This window comes from Monodelphis domestica, chromosome 7 (assembly GCF_027887165.1).
Source record: "Monodelphis domestica isolate mMonDom1 chromosome 7, mMonDom1.pri, whole genome shotgun sequence".
NCBI classification, from domain to species: Eukaryota; Metazoa; Chordata; class Mammalia; order Didelphimorphia; family Didelphidae; genus Monodelphis; species Monodelphis domestica.
Genome location: NC_077233.1, coordinates 175,300,297 through 175,326,105, shown reverse-complemented (window position 1 = coordinate 175,326,105; position 25,809 = coordinate 175,300,297). Strand labels below are relative to the sequence as shown.

Genomic DNA, 25,809 nt, shown 5'->3' with positions numbered 1-25,809 from the left:
CTGACAAACTAACTGAAGGCTCCCCCTAGATCATTTTTCCCATCTCATCTCCTACTGGAACTCAGGTTTTTCCTAAATAGCACCAAAACTAGGGAAGACTTCTTTTTCAAAGATTAAGACTTTAGTTCTGTGTTTTCCTCTGTTTCTTCTTGTCTGGTTTTTCCCACTGCAAATTAACCCTTATCGGTGAACTCAAGGAAACCCCTGAACTTTGCCAAAATGTGAGGGACCACAGCATAGAATTAACATAAGATGCAAGTATTCAAAACACCATGTGCTTCAGCTTAGCACAGGTGAAAAAGATTCAACTGCTCTTTCAAGTTGCTTCCTCTAGTTAATTCTCTCTTTAGTTCTATAGATCCTTTCTTCAACCATTGAAGTTATGGCTCCTCATATTCACTGACTCTTACTTTCCAGGTCTTAGTCTTAGACTCAGCTAGTGTTTAGTATCTTTCAGGTCCCTGGAGTAGAAAGATCTCTTCTTTAACATTTGGATCCCAGGTATGCCAATTTCTGGTTCATACTATTATCCCTAAACTCACCTCAGTTACCATTTCAGCCAGTGCTTTGTTGACTCTGCCCCTTCATAATTTTATTTTCCCTGAAACCTTGCTCTTAAATCCTGTTTATACAATGTTTCCCTTGTCCCTTATGTTCTGGATTTTCTCATGCTTTATACATCATCATAACTTCTTCATCATTTTAATGACTAATGCATTACATTTTTTCAATGTAAAACATTTATTTAATTACTTTTAAATTTTTATTTAATTGATTAATTAGGAAAATTTTTTCATGGTTATATGATTCATGCTCTTTCCCTCCCCTCCTACCTCCTCCCTCCTGGAGCTGACACACAATTCCACTGGGTTTTACATGTGTCATTGATCAAGACCTATTTCCATATTATTGATATTTTGCAGTAGGGTGATCCTTTAGAGTCTACATCCCTACCCATATCCCCATTGACCCATGTGATCAAGCAGTTGTTTTTCTTCTGCATTTCTACTCCACAGTTCCTTCTCTGGATGAGGATAGTATTCTTTCTCATAAGTTCCGCAGAATTGTCCTGGATCATTGCATTGCCGCCACTAGCAGAGAAGTCCATTACATTAAATTATGCCATAATGTATCAGTCTCTTTGTATAAGGTTCTCCTGGTTCTGCTCCTTTCACTCTGCATCACTTCCTGGAAGTTGTTCCAGTTTACATGGAATTTCTCCAGTTCATTATTCCTTTTTGCTTTAAATTTTTTAAATGACCTTAAAAACAGCCTCTAATCTATTCACAGCTTTGTCCCCTAATATCTTCAGTATATTGGAGTTTGTCACCTTATGCTATTTTCAAAGTTGCAAAATACATAACAATGTCTATTAAAAATTAGCCACCATCTGACAAAAAAAAATATCATTGTGGTTTACTAAAACATCTGAAATACTTTAGACCTGTGTTGGTGAAGCTGTGGCTGCTCCATTCCCCCTCTCCACAGTGCCTGAGGATATTTTTGCATGCCCCACCCCTCTGTCCATAACCCAATGGGATCACTTCCTTCCTCTGGGGTGAGGCAGGTGGGAGGAACTTGAAGGTGCAGTTTAGGCACCTGATCTCTAAAAGGTTCACCAATGCTGCTTTAGACCTTCATGTTTGGATTTTAACATGCAATTCTCTAATACATTTTCTAGTACTTCAATTTAACTAATTTAACAATTGCTCTCTGTGAAAGAGCAATTGGTATGGAGAGGAAAAGCTAGGTTGCTCAGTGGATAAAGTACTGGACTTGGAACAAGGAAGGCTTATCTTCCAGTTCAGATCCAGCCTCAGATACTCACAAGCTGTGTGACCCTAGGCAAGTCACTTAGTCCTGTTTGTTTCAGTTCCCTCACCTGCAAAATGAGCCAGAGAAAGAAATGGAAAAGCACTCCAACATCTCAACTACCAACTAAGGTGGGGAAGGGGAATGGGAGTGGGTAACAATTTCCCTACTCCTTCCCCTATTGGTCATAACAATGTTATAAGTCTGTTCCCACTTTGAGATTTGTATATACACAAAAGTAGGGAATCAATACTTGAAAGGTCTCTCTTTCATTACTTCACTCCCCCACTTTAGCAAAGAACAGCCTGAGGATCTGAGTTTGAATTCTACCTCAACTTTGTACCACCTGAACAAACTTGGTCAGATCACTTGATCCAGAAGGGGGCTTCATTTTCTTCATTTGTAAAAGGAGGAGACTGAACTAGATATCTAAGGTCCCTTACAACTCTAAACCCCATGTTCCTGTGCTTTCCCACAGTCAACTGGGTGACTGTGAGTCACAGTCTGGCTAGAGGTGTTAAATGTCACTTGCAATCTTTTTTCTTTCTTATTTTTCTTGTTCATCTTTTACTTATTTTTAATTTAATTTTTAAATTAATTACTTGTAACAACAAATGTCCAAACAAGTTTTCCCAAGTTATATGATTGAACTTATCTCCCTCCCTCCCTTCCCTTCCCCCTCCTGGTGCTGGCAGGCAATTTGATCTGGGTTATACATGTATTATAATACTTGCAATTTTCCTGCCACCAACAGCCCTACCCCATCCTTGCAGAGACACACACCTGTCTTCACTCACATTTCCCTTCCTGAGTTAAAAGCTGATTAACCCAGCCAAAAATGTTGTGCAGGGAGAAGTTTGCCATTTCTGTAAATAACTGTCTAAGAAAGAAACTTTGTGCCTCAAACTCCAGCCTCACTAAAGTTACAGAAAGCCCTGTAGGATAGCCTAAAGGATGGGGAGTGAGATCAGAAATGGTACCCACAATCTGATTTCCTGGCCAAATAAATTCTCAGCATGACCTCCTTCTTTTCAGTAGTGAGTGAAATAAGGTCCTCTTTGATTGCCTCAAGACCAGAAACTAATGTTTCTCATAGGCTTCTTTACTGTCCCATTTTATAGACATATCAATTCGGCTAATTGCTTAAAATGCCATATCAGACTGCATGGAATATTTTAAATTGGCAAAGCCACGTTTGAAACATACTTCATCCCTAACTACTTAGGCAGACTCCTTTCTCCCCAATTAGCCCCATAGTCTGCTTCCCCTGCTTAAATTCATCAGCTTCTCTCCAAGCTCATGCATTTCTGGCTTCTCTTTCCCATTGTCCTTGTTTTCAAAGACCTGACTGTAAAGAAATCAAAGAATCCTAGATCTGGTAGGAATCTGAAAGATCATGTATCACAACCCCCAAATGAAAAGGAATCCCTTCTGTAGTGTGCCAGACAAATGTCCTTTCAGCCTCTGTATGATATAATATTGATAAATATTATATATTACATTCAAATCTTATTGTTAGCAGAGATGGAATAGTATAGATGGAATGTTAGACCTAGAGTCAGAAAGACCCGAGTTCAAATCTGGGCTACAGGTTATGTGGCCCTAAACACTTCCCCTTAGTCTGGTTCAGTTTCCTCATCTGTAAAATGGTAATAAAAATAGTACCTCCCTTTCAGGATTGGTATAAGCATAGAATGAGATATTTGTAAAATGCTTTGCAAACCATAAAGCCCTATATCAATGATGATGGTGCTGTTGGTGGTAGTGGTTGTGGTTGTGGTGACAGTGATGGTGATTTGAAGATCTTTAGCATTAGAGATCTGACTACCTATCAAGGCAGCCCATTCTAGCTCCAACCGTTAAACTGCTTTTCTAATTCTACTTGAAAGACTATCATGAAGAAGAGGAATTGAATTTGTTTCACTTATTTTTATGTTTCTGTGCCGACAGAGAAATGTGAACTATTTGGGAGCTTTGCTTATTATCAAGCTGAAATCTATAAATTTCACCCAGTACTCTTAGTTCTTCCCTTTTAACCAAAGTCGAATATTTCTTCCACAGGACAGCTCTTCAAATACTTGAAGATGGTTATCATGCTCTATTGCCCTTCCTTCTCCCATCCATGTCTTTTCTTCTTCTTCAAGCTAAACTTCCCCAGTTCCTTCAACTAGTCCAAGAATGAAATGGAGTCCATTTGGTGGTCTTCCTCTGGACAAGCTCCAACTTGTCAAAGTGCTTCCCAAGATGGTACCCAAAAATGAACAGGCCACATCAAATCAGTTCAAGTTGAATTAAGTCTACAGATGTGTATCTTAAACTTTCTTTAAACTTCAGTAACATAGCTGTTATCCTCTGAGTAAGTGGAAAATCAGGAGATGGGATGAAAAAGAGGACAAAATTCAGCTCGGGTATCTTCTCCTACACTGGACTTGATTACTCTTCCCCACCCCAGCTTCTAGTAACTATTCTCCCAACATCCATTATGTTTGTCTTATATTTATTTTGTATCTACTTATATGTACATTTTCTCTCTGACTACATTGATCACTCTCTCTCCTTGGTTACAAGGATCAAATATAAACTTCCTGAGGGCAAAAGTTCTTTTGTTTTTGACTTTACATCTCCATCACCTAGCTCTATCACATAGTGCCTAACATATAGTAAGAACTTAACACATGCTAGTTAGTTCCTTGATTGGTTAGTTGCTAATAAAAAGAAAGCTACTGAGAGAACAAAGAGAAAAGGGAGCCAGACCCAAGGGATCCATCTTTGGAGGGCAAATCTTTCTTCATTTTTGACCCCCTACTTCTACTCCCAATATTCCCAAGGGTCATCATGTTCCCAACAATGGGACAGCAGAAAGGAAGAGTGTCCTGTTTCAACTTTCCCTCAGGCCATTTTCTTCACCCAGTGATCCCATACAGGACAGTCTTCTTGGGAGAAATGTGCTGACACATGGTGGTCTTTTTAGCCACTGAGTAATTGTTGTTAACTTTTCCCCTCTGATTGGAAAGATAATAACATGTGGTTGGGGATTAGGTGCTCTAGGAGATGGAATTATATTATTCTATGATGAGCCTAGGCATGTTTGTCATCACCATATAAAGAATTCCCTTCCTATACCCTTTCCACCATTCCATTGGTGACTACCTTGCCTTCCAAATGCCCAGTATCCTTGTGTGTTCTCTCTTCTCTGCTCTCAGAAAAGGACCAGAGATCAGTCATTTATACCAGGCAGCCTGAATGTGAGTCTCCTGCAGCAATATCTATTAAATACCAAGCAATGGCCAGGACAGAGATTTCCCTACAGCCCTAGCTCAGAAATGATTCCATCCTCAAGGTTCTGGCAGGAGGTAGGAGCATCAATTCCCTAAGTGAAAAATGGTAAGTGGCATTTAACAGCAACATTTATCTGCCAGAAAGACTGCCAGGACCAATCTTTGCCTAGAAATGACCTTTAAATAACCCATCTTTCAAGTTTATGGGAAGACTAGAACAAAGCCCTCTCTGTGCCAAACTCAACTAATGCCCACTGGTCATCTAATACAAGTGGTACCAGGAGGGCAGGAATGCATGGGGGCTGGAATATTTATGGATTATGGTCCCTGGATGCCCATAAACTTCAACACTCCACTCAGGAAGGGCTTTGGAAAATGAAAAACAGATGGGAGCTTAGTAGCTTTGGCTCTCTCTACTGGGTAGGCCTCTGAGAGTCAGAAGGCCTTGGTCCTTATTATTCTAGAGCACCCCAGAGTTCTATAATAATAAAGGAAAGATTAAAATGTCTCTTTTCCTCCACAAGGGAGTCTTTTATTTTCCTCTCTTGGGAGAAAAGAAAGGATCAGGAGTATGGAGAAAGAATTAGATGGGAATAAGATCAATCGTTACAGAGCTCAAAATTAGAGCTACATTATTATTATCATCATCTGGCTAATATTTCTATAGTTTTGCACAAGTGCTTTACAACTGTAACTTCATCCTCATAACAACTCTGAAAGGTTGATACTCTCATTTTACAGATGAAGAAACTGAGTCACACAGAAGAGACCAGAGTCAAACAGTGAGTGTCTGAGGTTACATTTGAATTTAGGTCCTCCTTTGAACAAGTCTCTTAACCACTTTGGGGCTTCCATTAACCCCTCAGAAAGTTTATCTAGATCCCTTCCTATACTGAGTCTCTGATCCTATGACTGTAGTTGCTGCTCCTTCCACAAAGCCATACCTAATCTTCCCTTCAGGAGAAAGTGATCATTGTGTGCCTTCCTTAAGTAGTTTTAGACCAGATTGGCTCAATTTTGCTTCTATCAAATTACACATTGTATTTATACTTATTTCTATATATGCCATCCCTCTCTTCACCCACCACACCTCTCAAGAGAGCAAGAAATGGGTTATTACGCCTTTCTTTTTAACCCTTATATCATCAGTGAGCTCTAACTAAAGTGGGACAACTGGGGCTTTGGCCCACGGTCCCAAGTCTGGGGGCATGAGTAGTCCTTCAGCAGTATGGAAACAAGGCTTAGCACCTAATTAGCCAGAACAGTTCAAATCTGAAGCTACCAAATGGCAGACTGGGGTGAGAGTCTCACCTTCCAGTCCGATCCTCCCTTCTTGCCATCCTACACCACCACTACGTTAGGAATATTTCTCAGGTGCAAAAATTCCTATGAACACCACCATGATGTCATGTATGATAATCTATGTGCAACCTAAATCATTTTACCTGCTTCCTTGGGAAAGGAGGGGGAAGAGTAGGAGAGAGGCAGGAAAAAAGAATAAGACAGATTTGGAGACATATTTTTGTGAAAATTTGTTTTTCTTGGAGAAGCATATTTATTATAATTTATTACATGTTTATAGCAAGTCATATGTATCATGTTATGGTTATGTTACATGTCATATTGTCACATATAAAAATAAGCGGTAACAAAATAATTCCTATTAGGCTGACGTCTAGTGAAAACATCATAAGTATCTGTTGAAAGGAAAGTTGACCAGTTCACCAAAATGAGAAGATCAAGGAAGATCTGCACTTCTAATTTCATGCAGCATCCCACCCCTTTCTAAGCCCCACTTTTCACTAATTTTGCATCTACCCTAACAGTGATCTCCCACCGACAGCCCAGTGGTACAGAAGTTCCACAAGGCTGGCTGTTGACATGCCTGCTTTAAATACTATTTGTGCCCACCCCACCTGTCCTCCTATCAACCACCCAGAGCTTAATATCGCTGGAAATGTTGGTTAACCTTTGAATGAAGAGCACAGTCTGCCCCTAATTTCCCCCAACCAAGAAAATGCAGTGTAAATGTCAGATTAAGCTTTTCAGCCCTCCGCCTTTAAAATGAGAGATAAAATTTAGCTCCCTATTCCCAGATGTTAAAATCTCAGCTTCTCCCTAGGGCAAAGAAATCAATGCAAGTAAGATCCATATTTTTTTCTTGGAACACTACCACTTCTAGCAATTTATTTGACTGACTATGCCTTCTATTACCATGTAAATTGTTTCAGACTGCAGGGGGAAAAAAAGTATTAATCTCCTCTCAGTAAGTCATAAAATAAAGAAATCAATTTCAAGGTCAATTTAGTCTAAATAACACCTGCTGCCCTTTTTGTAACATGCAGACTCCTCTGAAACACTAAGTTGTTGTCTATAAGAGCATCAATATGCAGCTGCAGAAATTTGTGTCTCACATAAGTCAAGGTAACACTAGGGAAGACTCGGGCCATCTGTACTGCAGGTACTAAGGGGAGGTCAGGAGGACCAAGTCTAATCCAGGCCACTACACTCCTAAGGAGAACACGGTCAATGAATACCTTCATGGGCGAGATCGTTCTGAAACGAGGTTTCCATCGCTCAAAGGAACCCTTTAATTAATTTTCTTTCAATTACACGTAGAAACAATTTTTGACAATTGTTTTCTGACATTTTGCAATTCAGATTCTCTCCTTCCTCCAAGGTGGTAAATAGTCCGATACGGGCTATACCATTCAAAGGGATATTAATTAAAAATCACAACTAGAATAGGCTGACCAGGGCTTTGGCTCCGAGTGCCAGGTTTGTGGAGTGCCGAATTGAAAGAACGATGACATCACTTAGTTAGGACACATCACTAATTAAATTTGGAAACTAACAGATGGGGCTTTAAAGAGTGCCTTTACTCCCTTCCCAACCGGCCTCCACCTGTACAGCAGTACTTGTCCCTGGGTACCAAGGACTCCGACTCATTTTCCTCAAACCAAAGGCATGCTGCAGGTCCAATTTGCAGACATGGCTGGTGAAAGGTCTCCCAGGCACAAAAACTCCCAATTGCAACTCTGTGTTGAAGACTGGTTTAAGGTAAGACATTGCAACAAACTCAAAACTTCTCAGCTCTAGCTGTGTCTTAGGTATTGCACACTCTATCACCTCACTTCTTCCATGCAAAATCTGTTTGACTCAAGATATTTTTGATGGCAATCCTCAATGAACGTAGAGCCCTGGACTTAGAGCCAGGAAGGTTGGAGATCAAATCCTATCAGAGATACTCACTGCCTATGTTATCTTCTGTGGGTCACTTCGTCAGCCTTAATTTCCTCCTCTCTACAACTTGGGCTTATTCTCTCTGGCCTCTACAATCCATTTTGTCCCTAAAATGACTCTATGATAAGAATAAAAGTATTAAGAATCAAACTGGAATTAGCAGTTCCCACAGAGAGGACTTAATCTCTAAATCAGAAGAATCCAGTGGCAGAGACTTGTCCATAAATGAATGAATAGCAGCTGAAAAATGTATTGTAAACACCCCCAAAATACCTTAGGGGTTATGGGATCATAACATTTGCAATTTAGGCTGGAAGGACTTTATAGGTTTTCTAGTCCAACCTTTACAGTTGGGAAAATTGAGACCCAGAGAGATTAAATGACTTGTTCAAGGTCACATTAGTGGAAGGTGCCAATCCTGGATTTGCACCTAGAACTTTTGCCTCCAGATCTAGCACACTCTTTATACTCTTACATTCTGGCCTAAGCACCACCTCTCTTGAGATGATGACTAGCAGCATTGTTTTTGTTGATGAACTTGAACAAATCAAGACAGATAGCAATGTGCAGGTCACTGTTGGCTTTGCTAAAAATATGCAGATGGACATATGAAGGAGATCCTGACCCAGGTCTTCCTGGAGGTTGCCACCCTTGGTTGGAGCTTTGATTGTCTGTCAAAACTAGAATAATTTTACCAGAGCAATTTTGAGGATACAGCATTTCATTTCTAATAGGAATCTCCTCCAGAGGACTTATCAATGATTACCTTCATGTCACCATGATGTGCTAGTCTATATTGGTCACCCATTGTAGACCTGGCCTCATACTGGTCATGATGCTCATTTGACAGATTGAGTCTTCAGAGAGAGCTAGAGGATTACCATCAGTATAATACAAGGTCCCTGAGGGCAGACACTGGTTCATTTTTGTATTGTATCCCCAGTATCCAACAAAGTGCCTGACATGGAGGAGTACTTAATAAATGACTGCTTATCCAATGATTATTAATGAAGTATTGGTTCTTTGTGGGTAGCAGACATTAAAATACCCTTTCTGGAATGTTCCTAAATAGCCTTATAACTGAAAAGAATCTTTGAGATCATATTATGTTCCATTTGAATAAAATAAGACCTAGTCATGTGGTACAGTGGACAGAGTATTGGACTTAGTCAGGAAGACACAAATTTAAATTTTGCCTCAAATGATTAACTTTCATTGTGACCTTGGGCCGGTATTGGAAAAGACATGGCAGGTGTGCCCTGGCATGCCAGTGGATACTGCTTCATTCCCTCTCTCCACCATGCCTGAGGACAATTTTTGGCATGTCCCACTCCCCCTGCCCAACAGCCCAATGTGAGAATTTCCTCCCTCCCCTCTCTGGGGTAATGCAACGGGCTCACAGAGGGCTTGAAGGTGCAGTTTGGGTATGTGGTCTCTAAAAGGTTCACCAATGCTGCCCTACATGCCTTCTTTGCCTCTTTTATCCTTAGTTTCTTTACTTGAAAAGTGACAATAATAACAACTGTCTTATAGGATTGTTGTGAGGATTTAATGCGGTGACATGGAAAACAACTCAAAATCCTTAAAGTGCTATGTAACTGTGATTATCATTATTATCGTTATTATCATTAATGTACAAGGTCAGCCAAGTAAGTAACAAGGGACAGAGTTAGATCTGAACTGAGGTACTCAGATTCCAAATGCAGAATTCACTCTGCAATGTCATTCTGCCCCCTTCTGTTTAGAATTCCCCAGAAGGCTAAAAATGTTGACATAGCAGCATTAGATTAAAACTATACTATATCCTCTAGTATCCACTCGGAGTCCAGGACCCGTTCCTTCTGATATGTCATGGGGCACACAGGCAAAAGCTGACTTGGCTCCCCTGGTTCCTTTCTCCAATAAACGGCAATACATAGGAGAAAGACTGATAGACACAGGCACACAGAGACATGGGAAGATACAGAGAGACAAAAGAGAGGCAGACACAAAGATACAGAGAGAGAGAACTTAGGGACAGAGTACAGTAACAGGCTCACAGAAAAGTCTGCAACATTTGGAGTTGCAGACCTTTAAATAACTCATAGAGAGGGGGAACCTTTTTCCTCAACTCATCTCAGAAGTCATTAAAATTAATGGGTTTTGTATCAGGAATTTCTAATAGAGTTACTGAGTCACTGAGTCAAGAAGTCAGTATGTAAAATGACAGAGTTGATTTCTTGAATGCAATGAAAATTTTAATCTAATGTTAACTGATTCTCGCACAGTGATAACTGTCCTTTTCCAGTGGGATGAAAGGAGGATTGGGGCAGGATCTGACCTCTAAGGAACACTAATGCTGCAGAGACACAAAAACAGACCATTAAGTCACAGAAGGAGAATTTTTATGCCTCCAGGATGATCTGCAGTGACAAAAGGAACAATGGAAAAGAGAAAACAGATATTCTCTACAGGCTCGTATAGAAACATATAATATAGAAAATACTCATTCAGACATGAGAAACATTCACCAAACAGGCTAAATGAGACTAAGGAAAACACTCCATAATGAAAACCCAGAAAGAATGCAGAGCGATAGTGGATGAAGATAAAGGAGGGCATTAGTAATGCAAGATGAAGCTTTGAAATATTCCTGGCTAGAGCTGCTGAACACAGGGCTGAAAGTGTTTTCTAGGACTAGAATAGCAAGAGAACCAGTGAAGGAGGCAGATTATTACAGGATATTTTGCAAAATGAAGTCAGAGAGAATAGCAAAATAACTGAAGTGTTAAATAAATACTTCCTAAATGTAATCACAAGGGAGAACACTAAAATTAGGATGTCTGACATTGGCTTTTTATCCACCGCCTAGGATTATTTCAGGTTTACTGAGGCAGAAGGATTCAGTAACCCACAAATCTTCAAGGGCCATTTATCCAAGAGTGTTACAGAAAAAGCCAAGCACAATCGGTAGCCTAATTATAAGCATCAGAGGGACGTTATCCAGTTTCAAGGGATTAGTGCTGCCCAGGGAAGTAGAATACTTTTCAAGGTACTTAGAGCACTGGGGGTGAGGAAAGCTCCTTCCAAAGTAGAAGAGAGAAGCAAGACAAGAGAAGGAACCCCTAAATTCATTTGGTTCGTAGGGGATAACCCAAAGAAACTACTACTATAATAACTAACTCTGGTCAAGCCCTGAGCACTATCTTTGGCTAAAAGAACAATTGTGTCTCTTGGGAAATTGCCAAGATTATCTGACTTCAACCCAGTTTTGCTTTTGAAGCTTTGCCCAAATCATAGAATATTCGTATTTCAGAGTTGGGGAGATACTTGGATCCCATCTTATCCCTTTCCTTTCATTTAGAGTTGCCCAGTCTCATGCTCTCACCAATCAATATGCCTAGGTGAAAGGGAATCTGTCAACGAGGAGCCATGCCCAAAAAATAAATAAATAAAATATTAGGTAGTCCCCAAGTCACAAATTTAAATAGCTCTCTACATCTCCTTAATTAATTATTCATTTAATTAAACAGATGAATCAAAAGGTTGTTAGAATTGTTCAAAATAAGCAAATATGGCCAAAATCTTGTAGCTCATAAATAATTAATACAATTCCCCCAGAAAAGAAAATTTGAATTACTATTCTGCCAGTAAGATGAGGTATGTGCTCAAGCTGCTAGCCAGTCAATTTTTAAATTTTCAGTGTGACCATTTACACTGTAGACATTAGCAAATGCTACAAAAACTAGTCTTGATTATTATTTTTTTAATTTTCTTGATTGTCTGGGCTTTGGGAAGCGATGAAAACAATGTTACCAATGCAAATTAAACTTTAAATGTATCATGCTCATTCAGAGATGTTTATCAGCATACTTCAGAGCCACCTATACCAACCTCCAGGCTCATAACATTTCTCCAAAAATTGTGTTCTTTCAGAAAGAATAAAGAAATCTGGAATTGCCAAAAGAGTAACTCCTTTCCATTGGACAGGCTCTACCCAAATAGCTTATAGTAAAAGCAGAGAGCAAAGTCCTGGGTTTTCCTCCCCTTTCTTATGATGGCTTTTCTTCTAATGAAAGCTCTTACCCAGGCACAGTGAGGGATCCTTGGCACAAAGGCATTTATTTCGTATACATGCTAACCAATACTACCTGGCTTCTCATTCACCTGGCAGGATTAGGGCTCTGGGACCCTAACCATTGGAACCCAAAGTTTAGACTGAGTCATTCTGGAGGCTTGCCTTGTGAAATGAGGAATTGTAAGCTCTTTTAACAGTGAAATACTCACAGTTTGACCATTGCTTCCATGCAAAACAACTGCAATTAGAAGCTGCCTTCTGTTCTGAACTGCTTCTTAGCTCTAGTCTCCCCTGCCTCACCACCCCACTCCCAGACACCCACATCCAAGAATTGCCTTCAAACTTCTCTTTTAATTATCTTTATTCGTCCTATTTTTGAGGACATTCATGACTTAGCTCCCTTTAAGAAAGAAAAGGAAAATGCAAACGAGAGAGGAATTCCATTTGAAATTCCTTCCCAGTTTTCTACCTCATCCAGGCAAGAACAAAACTTGCAAGTGATTAAAATAAATATGTAACCTGTACCACAGCACCCCAGGCTCTGGTGAGGGAATTGTGAGAATTCTGTAAACCAAACTGGCTCCATTTTGTGACTCAATTCTGGAGCTAGCTCAGTTCCCCTTCTATTCAATCATGGGTCTAGTCCAATTTCTGTCTTGTGAGAAAATTGAATTGTATTGTTTGAACCTAGCTCTGCATGCCTGGGAAGTTGGGCCACTTCTCTCTGTTGTTTAGAGATCCTTAAGGAAGGACCTAGGCTGTGCTGACCAGAAGCCCAGTAAGATCTGAAGATTGAGTTTTCTCACAATTATACATCTCAATTTTGTTGAAATATTTGTTGCTTAGCTTATCTGAGGACTGATACTGTACTGGTCAATCAGTTACTGTTTCCTTGTTCCTCAGACTGAGTACAGACATTTGAGGGAGAAAGGAGTAAAACACCTCTTTTTTCTGATTTCAGAGAATTGGGACTATTTGATCTCCCCCCTCCCAACTATCAAAATTCACTCCTTCCCCTCCCAATTTGGAAAGTCCCTTATCTTTTCTCCAATTAGAAATCAAATTATTTGTTCTCATATCTTGGCTTATATCTTCTTAATTGTTTCCTTTTAACACATAAAAAATCTGTCTCCCTCTGTATTCAGGGTCCAGTGCCAAGCTAAGGAAACCCAGTCTTGACTTGTTATTCAATTGGCATGCATTGCTTAATAAATCAATATGCTCAAAAGTTCAAACGTGTGTTTCCTCAGTTATTTCAAATTTCGCTCATCATCATGGACTTAAATGGACTCAGTTCAATACTGGAGGGTTCTCTGAAAAATCACATTGTTTTGCCTCATTTTTTCCCCTCCCTGAAAGAGTTTTCTGTTCCTTGGTTTCCACAGACGAGGGTAAAAAAGAGCTCAGCTTCTGTTCAAGCATTCAAGGTAACAAATAGCAGGCTCAGGACAGCTTTCATTTACCTCATAGTTAGAAAACAGAAAGTATCTAGTGCTCACATAAGGCCATAAATGATGGCTATAATTCCCCCCAGAAAAGAAAATGTTGCTAGACAGGCAGCATCCCTCACCAATGTTATAGTGAGGTTCCCCTATGCCCAGGGACCTGCATACAAAGATCTCCAGGCCTATGGAACTACTTTAAGGCCTAGACTCCCCTAGAGGGAAAAACTAGATACAGGTATCCTTCCATATCGTGACTTTCTCCATTATGGTTTTGATATATTTTAGGATGGCAATAAGAAATTAAATGGGAATTTGGGGGGAGCTTTGCAGAAGCAACAAACAAAATGTGAAGGCCAGCAGATGACAGAGAAAAAGATTAGACACTCAGAAATGCATAAAATGTATGTACAGTATTGTATAATATCAACATATTTTAACTTAATATCATAAATATGTACAATTTCTTTTTTAAAGTTAAAATGAGCAAAAAGTTGGTTTGTGAAAAGAATACGAAATTTGGCAGACAACATGCAAAGACTAGAAATGTTAACATAGACCTACATATAGTCTATGACCAAATACTTAACCCAAATTTCACAACAAGGTATTGTAAATACCTCATAAAAATTCAGACTTCTTCTCTGGTATGAAGGGAGGACCAAAAAAAATTAATGAGGATTTTCCAAGATCCCACAAGTACTGCACCACTAACCCTCCTGTTGTGGAAGGAACACCTATATAGAGTTTCCAGAGAGGCCACCACCTTTCCACTAGTCCTCCACCATCCAAATAATATCTAGAAATAGCATAGAACAAAGTCCAGGTTTTTCCTGCTCCATATTGTGACTCGACCCCTTATAGTCACCCCAGCTCTACAGAAAAGCACACAGGATACCCTCCTTCCTAGAATGTTGGTACTGTACAGAAATTCTCCCTTTTCTCTCTAGAAGACTAGGTCTTGGACTGCCAGGAACTTGACATTTTCCATAAAATCTCCCTGTCCTATCTAGTAGGATGAGACATAGACACCATCCTCTCTAGGGACACTTCTCAGGCTACATGAAAAAGAGCTGATATAACTGCATGATAAGTCTCTGCCTCTTTATCTTCCAAGGTTCCATTAGCAATTCCAGGGCAGGCAGAATCTATGCAAATAAGCAGACCTTTCACCCCCTCCCTCCCAGAAGAGAGAAATACTCTCAGCTCTGCTGTGCTTCTCTGGTCTTCTATCACCTCTTTTAGTATTTCCCCAAAATTTTGCCCCAAAGGTTCCCTTTTGTAAATAAGCCCAGTATAAAGAGATGTTCTCAGTTTCAGGAAATCCTGACCCAACCAAATCATCCTCAATCACTGAGAATTAATCATTCATCCTTAATGAAATTTCAATGGATTCACAAGTGCCCAGGCACAGGATAGGATTTAAAATGTCAGAATGTTAATGTTTATCTTATTTCCCTCCACTGGGAGAAGAAATCAAAGGTCCAACCAAAGACAAACCTCCCAACAACTACATTAAGGTGACCAAGTTTTCCTGGTCAGAGAATTCTTGAACATCTATTCAAGGGAGAGAATGCTATGTTTGAAATCAGAGGATGTGAATTTGAATCCTACTTTTGCCACTGAATCCCTTCATTCCTTTTTTGGACACTAGTTTCCTCATTTATAAAATGGATAGGTTGGACTACATAATCCTATAAAAACTTCTTCTAGTTCTGAATTTGTGGTCTTGTGATCTTGTGAATTTTCTACAAATATGAAGAGTTAAACTGAGAAGAACCTTTAAATCCCTTTGTGTATATCAATATCCTTTTTGTGATTCACCCATAGTTATAGTGATTACAATTAGCTTCAGAGTCAAAAAAGACCTGGGTCCAGATACTATCTCCAACATCATTTCCCATTTAGTCACTCTCCTCGACTTCATGATCTCCAGAAATTCATCATTGTACAAGATGCAATCAAAGATGAAGCTCAGGTATCTTTAACACTCCCTCTCAATGGATCCTCCCTTCCCTCTGGTTGGAGGGGATAGAAGGTGGACATTGGAGAGTTCCTTCCAGATTATCCACCATCATTTAAGAAAGGCACCCAAAGCATTCAACTCATAATTTTTTCCCATAGCTGCTCTCCTGGATTTCATTATCTCCAGAAACTCATCATCCTGCAAAATTAAGTCAGCCCTATACATCACACTGCCCCAGATCATTTCTCACCCTAGTTGCAGGACCTCATCATACCCCTGAGTTGGGTACCCTCCCCTTCTCCTTTTCAGCTTCATTTTATACATTGTCTTCCTCCATTAGATTGTAAGCTCCTAAGGCAGGTACTGTCATATCTTTCTCTGTTTAATCAAAGCTTAGCACAGTCCCTGGCACAGAGTGGCCCTTTCTGACTTACTGACCAGACCCTTTAGCAAGTCATCTAACCTCTCAGTGCCTTAGGCAGCTCTGTATGTTTAAACTCCAAAGCAGGTGCTGATCTGTACAGGCAGAAGAAGTTTCCTTTTCCAAGAGGAATTCCCTTATACCAATGAAATGAGAGGTCTGGTCCCAAGTGGTCCTATGGAATATGCTTCTTTATTTTGAGTGACAGGAGGCCAAGGACAAAAGAAGAGACCTCTTCCATCCCTCAGTCAAATGACCTGGCTTAAGGGAAAACAGACAAAATTGCCAAGAGGCAAAAGGAGGGTTTAACATGTTTTCATCTCCTTGTAATGTTGAAGTGGAATTAAAAAATTATCCCTTTTTATATGTGAGTTGTCAGCCTGGGATGATTCTCTAAAGTTGAGCCACTGGAGGAATGGAAAAAATTGAGAAGGGCTCTAACATTAATGTAGTGCCATCTGTTAAACAGCACTGCACGTCTGGATTAGTGTTGGACAGGGTCCCTCCCACAGATTTGTCTTTAATTAAACAGGGACCTAGAAGCCCCACCAAGAACCCATGGAAGATCACAGCATGCCTTAGCCATAGGCACGGAGCATAACATCGCCAGTGAGTAGGGAATGCCATGAAAACTAATATTTTCATCCACTCACAAACAACAGGCTACATAGGGAACTCCAGTGGGGACTAAATCCAACTCCCTATAAAACAGATGTTAAAAGGTTTTCTGGCTTTTTTTAAGTCTTAGGAGAATAATAAGTACTAAAGCAAGGCCAAGTAGAGAAAATTTCTCTGATGAGCTTTATTCAAATATATGCAAGGCAACCAACTTGTAGACGCTCAATTCGAGTGGGTAGAGTGATTAAGTGAGGAAATTTGGGAGATGCAAGGAGAAAACTCTCTTAACTCTTCAGTAAGTTTAATGAATCTCTCTTTCCACTTACCCTAAATAAAATGGCACAAGGTAATGTTTCTATGCACAAGCAGCTGACTATATCTTCCCACAAGCCTGACTTACCAATCAGTCTCTACAGCTGCTTCCCCCACCCCCTTTATATTAAAATCCAACCAATCCACTGAAGGATGCAGAGATGGAAATCATCTCTCATTGCTTCTTCTTGCTTATCCAGTCTATAAAGCACTAAGTGTATCAAGAGATTTAGTACTTTCTCCTTCTTAGGTCTAAATGGTTGAAACAACCTGGAATTTCATCTGTTTTTCCCCCTGTTCGGTTTTGATCTTCACTTCACAGAAGGGTTCATGAGAATTAGTTTAATTTCTGCAGACAGCTCTGAAGCTCTTAGCTAGAATGGCTCTAGGAATTTAATTAATGAAAAAACAATAAACAAACTACTTGTTTTAAATACTCAAAGTCAATGCTGAATAACACATTCAGGGACCATGATAGCTGTTCATATGTTCAGGTGAATCCATTTTTCTTTTGAGTCATTGACTTCTATAAATATCAAACCATGGAGGAAAAAAGCTGAAACCAAATTTGGCATTTTGTGCTGAGGGCAAACACTTGAAATGGTGCCCCTGAGTCAGCAGTGTGTACTCTTTGTTGGGGGTCAAGAGGGTGAAAATGATATAACATCCTGAGGAAGGAGATAGAAACTGAGGACATCCCCAAGGAGAGAGGTGCAACCTCAAGTCATAGTTTCCTGGTTTATTTATTCTTTCATTTTCATTAGTAGCTTTTGTTTCTAAATTAGCTTCATATTTCCCAAATCAGGATAATAGTTTGAAAATTCAAAAGGACCTTATTGGTCAGTGAATCCAGATGGAGAAACTGAATCCCAGAGAGGTTAAGTGATTTGTCCAAGGCCATTTAGTCTCTCTGCTGTGTCTGGATGGAAATTCAACCCAGATCTTCTTGACTACAAGCCCAGTGTACTACAATGTACCTCTCTGAGCAAGGCAGTGATTTCATAAGAAAGAATAAAAAAGAACGAGGGAAAAGGCAGATGAGAAACAGATTGAAGCACAAAACTAACAACCATATGCATCCACTAATACTATATGCTGTGTTCCAACTTTACAAAGGAGGGAGGGAAATAGATTCTCAAAATCCTTCGTCAGGGCCATGCTTAGCCAAGCAACAGTTTAAGCATCACTACAGTGTTTGGATTCAATTTTTATTATTCTTTCCAATTACATTACTGTGGTCATTATGTATGTTGTCCTGGTTCTGCTTATAGTACTTGGCATCAGTTCACATCAATTTTCCCAGGCTTCCCTATTCTTCATATCATGCATTTCTTACAGAACAGTAATGTAACATCACATCCACATACCACAATGGGTTGGTCCATTTCCCAATTAGGGCACTTCTATTTTGTTTCCACTTTTTTTTGCTATGACAAAGCGTTTTGCTATAAGTACAGTGGCATCTACTGAAATAGCTCCCTATTTTAAATAATTAATCTCGACAACTAGATGCTAAGGTCATTTGTTTTTTCACATATTTGGCATTCCCCAAACCTGATTACTTAGGGATAGTGTGGTAAGCCCCATAGCAAATAAATGGATGTTTGAGGGGAGAAGGAGTTGAAAGGAGCCTTGAAGCTTGTGAAAATCCTCAAAGTATTGAGATATAAAATCAGAACTGGAAGGAATCTTAAAGAGTATCCTTAATTCAATTCTTTCAAAAGAGGAGGAAACTGAGATTCTAGAATGGGGGAAATGCCTCTTCTAAGGTCTCAAAGACTAATTCTTATAGTACTGAAATGGAAGGTGAACTGGAGGATGAGGTATAGAGAATGCAATGAGAGCTAGAAAGAATGGTAGTGATCACTTTCTCTAAATTTAAATCTAAATCTAAAAATCTAAATAATTCTCTAAATTTGAGGAAGCAGGAACAATAGGGAACAGTAGGAAGAGTCAGAGTAGGGAAAATGGAAATAGTGTACTATAAATGAAAGGAATAATGGATTTGGACTCCAAGGACTGTATTCAAATTCTGACCCTCTAATTCTAGCATGTGTGGAATGAACCTGGGTAGTAATAACCTCTCTTTGGTGCAGTTTCTTCAGTTGTTGAAAATAGTGGGCCAGCTCAAAATCTATGATCCTATGACCTGTTTTATGAGGAATATTTGGAAGAGTTCTATTTCTTTAATAATCCATTTTTATAAGATCATACTTTCTTATGAGGTCAGCTAGTGGATAGAGTGCTGATTCTAGTCAGAAAGATTTCAAATCTGGCCTCAGACACTGGCTATGTGACCCTGGGCAAATCACTTAACCTTATTTGCCTCAGTTCCTCATCTGTAAAATGTACTGGAGAAGGAAATGGCAAACCACTTCAGTATCTTTGCCAACAAAATCCCAAATGGGGTCACAAAAGTGCCTGACCAACAAAGCTTCCTTATAGCATTTATATTTGCCATATATATGTATATATCTTTAAATAAATAGGTTTTATTTCTTAGACTCAGTTTCTCTCAGTTAATTATTATTTGCTGTTGGCCCAAGTCTTTTGTTTTTAAAAATACCATATTCCATATTCTCTACTCTTTTATAATAATAGCTATTAGATTTTATGTGATCCTGACTAGTTCCTTGGTACTTAAGCTCTTTCTTTCTGACTGCTTCCAGTATTTTTTTCTGATTTGGAATCTTTAGATTTTTCACTATGATGTTGCTGGGAACTTTTCTTTGAAATTGTTTCTTTCAGGAGATGATAGATCAGTTCTTTCTATTTCTTCTTTACCTTGTACTAAACTATTAGTTCTCTTCCCAAGTTTTTCCTCCATTTCTTTCTCATTTCTTTTTCAATTCATTCTATTACTCTCTTTTCATTTATTATACCATTTAAACTCTTGCTTTTTATATCCATCAATTTTTCAAAGTTAACAAAAAAAGATAAGTGTTAGAATGACTGGAAGGAGATAGTAATATAAACAAACTTTTGGTAGAGCTATGAATTTGTCCAGCCATTCTAGAAAGCAGTTTGCAACTGACCAAAGTATGATATCATTAGACTGTGAAAACTTCTTTGACCCAGAAACAATATTAATAGGCCTATATTCCAAAGACACCATAGACAGAGAGAAAGAAAACAACTAAACAAAATGTTTATAAAAATGTTTTTGTGGTAGCTAAAAACTGAAAACTAAGGGAGTTCTCATTATTTAGGGGAAAGGATGAATAAATTCTGATATATGAATTATAGTCAACCAATGTGGTCAAGCAGTTGTTTTTCTTCTGTGTTTCTACTCCCACAGTTCTTTCTCTGGATGTGGATAGCTTCTTATAAGTCCCTCAGAATTGTTCTGGATCACTGCATTGCTGCTAGTAGAGAAGTCCATTACATTCAATTGTATCACAGAGTATCAGTCTGCGTAGAATGTCCTTCTGGTTCTGCTCCAATTCACATGGAATTCTTCCACTTTATTATTCCTTTTAGCACAATAGTACTGCATCACCAACAGATACCACAATTTGTTCAGCCATTCCCCAACTGAAGGGCATCCCCTCATAAGGGAATAGTATTTTGGCATAAAATGAAAGAGATAATTTTAGGGAAACCTGAAAAGACCTTTATGAGGTCATGGATAGTGAAGTGAGTAGAACCAGGAAAACAATTTATACAATAACAATATGGTTTAAATAATTTTGAAAGATATAAGAACTCTGATCAACACAATGACCAACCTTAATTCCAGAAGACTCATGATAAAACAAGCTACCATTTCCCAATTGAGAGGTAATATACTTGGTACAAAAAAAGACTTTTTAAAAAAAACAGTCTAGGGGGCAGCTGGGTGGCTCAGTGGATTGAGAGTCAGGCCTAGAGATGGGAAGTTCTAGGTTCAAATCTGGCCTGAGACACTTCCCAGTTGTGAGACCCTGGGCAAGTCACTTGACCCCCATTGCCTAGCCCTTACCACTCTTCTGCCTTGGAGCCAATACACAGTATTGACTCCAAGATGGAAGGTAAGGGTTTAAAACAAACAAACAAACAAACAAATAAATAAATAAATAAACAAACAAATAAATAAATAAATAAATAATTTTTTAAAGCAGTCTATGCTGAAATTTGTTTTGTTCATCAACACTTATTTGTTACAAAAGTCTTTTTCTTCCTTACTTTCTTCCTCCCTTCCTTCCTGTCAGAATTTCTTCATTTCTTTCCAATATAGAGGGTAGATGGAAGAGAAAAATCTTTATTAATTAAAAAGACAAATTTTTAATTAAAAAATAACTCCACACTCATAAAGATAGAAATAAATATCATATATATGCTGCATTCTCTGAAGTAACTTTCTCTCCCATAAATGAACTTTATAAGAAAGACAGAAAGAAAAACAAAGAAAGGAGGGTGAAGGAGAGGAAGGGAGAGACAAGGAGAAAGGGAGGGAGGGAAAGAGAGAAGAGAGGAGAGGGGAAGATAAGGGAAGAGAGGGGAAACAGAGAGAATGAATGATAAGATATTCCATTTCCCTAAGAGCAATTTTTCCTAGAAAAAAAAGGAAAGTAAAAATGATATTGGATACTGCTCTAGAAACAATCATTCTAACAGAATTGTCATTGCACCTCTGGGTCTGGTTTTCACACGCACACAAATAATTAAAATGCATTTACCCTTTGAAAGAATTGTATCATGGGGATTCCAGGAATAATTTATTGAGAAGATACTGAAAATGGAAAAGTCTTAGTAGTATATCCCATTGCAGATCAGCAGATAAAAGATTCTGTAGAGAGGAGAACAGGCAGAGAAGAGGAAAAACATTCTCTCTTGTGGTCTATACACTGCAAAAGTGGTTCGTGGTGGAAATTCGTGACTGAGCCCGTATTTAATCTTGACACAAGTAGTATAATAAGCTACTCTTAGAACTTAGTAACTCATCAGCATCTAATCAATAATGGCTTTGGAAAGTTTCCCTCTTCCCTATATTTATGTAGTTCTACAGCACTGAGACACTTCAGCCATTTAATCTTCATGACATCTGAATCTAAAACTGACATGCTTTTGCCTATCTCAGTGAGTCCTGCCATGCAAACAGAGAAGAGGAAAAAGTATAATGGAGCTTTCAGGAGACTAGCTTTGACTGAAAATCTTATCAGTGAAAAGACGATGGGGACCAAAAGCAACAGTGAGTGTATTATGCCAGTATCTTTAATACCAATTTAATGGTAGTACAGTTCTCAGTTTGAATTCACTTTTCAGGAAAGCTACTATGCTCCCAATAGTCAAAAGACAAATATTTAAATCATTCAGAACCAAACAAAAAAACACTCTTGAGACGAGTTAGCTTCTCTTCTGTGACTTGGCTTTCTTAGTTTTCCTCTACAAAATCAAGAAAAAGTTCTGCCTGGACCCCTGGATGCCCAGGATTGTTAAATTCTCAATGTAAGCAGTTATGCTTCAGAAACCAGCAAATGCTACAAATCAAAGCTGACTCTATTATTTTGTTGTCTAGACTTTGGAAAGTAATACCTAAATGTTAACAATGTGCCCTATGACTCAGGAATACCACTATTAGGTCTGTATACCAATGACATCAGAGATAAGGAAAAAGGACTTACTTATACAAATGTATTTTTAGTGTTTCTTTTTGTAGTCGCAAAGAATTGGAAAGTGGGGGATATGATCAATTGCAGAACATTTGAACAAATTGTGGTAAACCTGGAAAAACTTATATGAACTGATGCAAAGTGATGTGAGCAGAACAAGAACACCATATACAGTAACAGAAATATTGTATGTTGACCAGCTATGAAAGACTAAATTATTGTCAACTAAGGAAGTTTCCAAGATATTCACAAGAGATAATGAAAAATATCACCCATGGTTAAAGGAGTGTTGGAGTCTCATTGCAGAGCAAAGCAAGGCATTTTCCAGATTATTTCCTTAATGAGTTTCTTAATGTATGTGTGATATGTATCTTCTATCTCAACATAAGCGATATGGAAATAAGTATTGCATGAAAGCACTGGAATAACTTATATCAGACTACTTAACATCTCAAGGAGGGGGAAGAAGGAAGGGAAGGAGAGAATCTGGATCCTAAAATGTCAGAAAACAATTGTCAAAAACTGTTTCTATGTGTAATTGAAAAAAAAAAAGGTTTAAAAAAAAGGAAAATGTTGATTTTATTGTATAAGTGTTTATTTAAAGCATGTAGTATAAAATGGAAATTCACAATTTCATGGAGAACTTTTTTATGCTCTAGTAGATGTATAGAAATGCCCTTTTTTGATGCTTAAGTTCAGAACTTTTTAAAAATTGAAATAAGTAAAGAAAAAAGTTAATAATACAGATTAAATTTAAAAGTGTGTCATACAGACATTTTCCCCCCAGGAAGCTGGTTTCACTAACCCAAAGTCAAATCCCTGAGGACCCTTCTCCTTCCAAATTGACTGGTTATTTTTTAATTTTACCATTTAATCAGTTCCAGATTCATTTAACCGAACCATTGCCTAGCCAATTTTTCTACATATTGACCACAAGAATAGCATGAAACACTTCTCCAGTTCATTTTATAGGTGAGGAAACTTAGGCAAACAGGGTGAAGTGAGTTGCCTCCTAACAGAGTTAGTAAGTGTCTGAGGGCAGATCTGAACTCAGAAACATGAGTCTTCTTGTCTTCAATCTCAGTGCTCCATTGATTATGCCACCTAGCTTCCCCTATGTCTATTTATATATATAATATATATGTGTGTGTGTGTATGTGTGTGTGTGTGTATACACACAATTAGTTTAATTATTTAGATAAAATCAACCTGCTAATGACCAATTAGTGGTCAGTTTAATAACTCAATTCAACTGGTCAAGCTGTATTTATATATGGCTATGTCCAGAGCAGAGGTTCTTAACTGGGAGGGGGCTGTTTAGGGGGTTGGAGAAAGGAGTCTATAGACTTAGTTTTAAAAAATATTTTTATAACCCTATTTCAATATAATCCGTTTCCTCTGTAATCTTACACATTTTACTTTTTACATTTTAAAACATTATTCAGAGAAGAAGTCCAAAGGCTTCACCACCTTGCCAAAGAGGTCCATGATACAAATAAGGTGAAGAATCTTTGGTCTAAAGGTTTGGTACAAAGAAATGTTTCATTAATCATGTGACACCTGATGTAGCGACGCCACGAGGCGATGCCATCCAAAGGGCAAAAGCAAGTGTAGATGAAGGGCAGTGTAAGACCAGTAACCTGGGAAAAAGGAAGCAAGCCCTAGTCATACCCTAAGTAAGATGAACAGCTAATGTAACTAACGTACATAATTGAGTGTTTCCCAGATGCCTGACCAGACTGACTGACAGGTGATACACATTCAGTATTCTTTACCATGTGTTATCTTCCCTGGTCCTATAAATATACTTCTGCAAACATAGCTAGTTGTTGCCATGAAAAGGTCGATAAAATTTAAACTCCCTCCCTAATGTAGAAATATTTTACTTAACTGCTGAGTTTGTATCACTATGGGTTTTTAATTTTTATGGCCTCTATCTGCATTATAACTGACATTCTATTCTTGCACACAGATCATGTTATTTATAAACAAAATTGGATAAACCCCAAACTAGGCAAATTTCAGTCAAGAAGGAAGGAAAGATCCTACTCTCCCCCTTCCTCTCACCTTATGGCATCCACAGAAAGGGTTGTAAGGAAGAGCACAGAGAGAGATTCTATCTTATTTATCTCCAGTTTTATGATGGCTCAGACAATAGGAAACAAAGGAAAATGCAGAAAAGAAGGTATTCCACATTGTTCTAGGCTCCTCAGATCTGTCACTGAATATGCAAATCTTATGTTTATCCAATCAAAGTTTGAGAAGAGAAGAAGCAACTAAGAAGACAAAGTTCCCAGAATAAAGTGGCAGCTGCCATGGAGGGAAAGAGATGGGAAAAAAGAATTCCTGGTCTTTCTACATTTATGTTTTAATAGATTTCATTAGAAGGCTTAGTTTAAAAAAGGAAAAGAACTCAGCTAAGGAATCATAGCCATGGGATCTTAATAGAGATAGCTAAATAATATCACATATTCATAAATTATATAATTTATTATTGTATAATATATAATTTAGATATACTATCATATATTTGTAATATATAATATAATAATATATTATTATTAAAATAAAAAGCATAAATTATATTAAAATTTATAAAGCATATAATTTATACAAAATTATAAATTATATAATTTATATAAAATTTATAAATTATATATTAAAGATATAAATAATAATGTTGATCACAAGGATACAAGGAACTTTAGTGGCTACACCTGGCTTTAAATAGGCATTGAGACCCAACATTCCCAGAGTTATACATCCCTACACTATGTCTACTCTACATCATACAAATAACCTTTTAGAACCGGAAGATACCGAGGATCATAGAGTCCACTTTTACAAATGTGAAAAATGAGGCCCAGGAAAAAATTATTTTAAAAAGTGCTTTGCCCAGTGTCACACAGTCAGACAACAAGTCTGCTGCCTGCCATTCCATGTGCTATAGAGTCCTTAGCCTCAAGGAAGGACCTCTATTGTTCTCTCTGAAATCCAAATGTTATGAGTAACCAATTTATAATTTTAGTTACGTAAAATCAATGAGATGATTAGCTGAATACTTCATCC

General features: G+C 38.3%; 1 protein-coding gene across 4 annotated transcripts in view; it reads right to left on the bottom strand.

The window, feature by feature from the left end:
• The window catches only part of RBFOX1 (RNA binding fox-1 homolog 1), a 2,817,840-nt gene that overhangs the window by 2,392,520 nt on the left and 399,511 nt on the right, over positions 1 to 25,809 (bottom strand). The window lies entirely within an intron of this gene.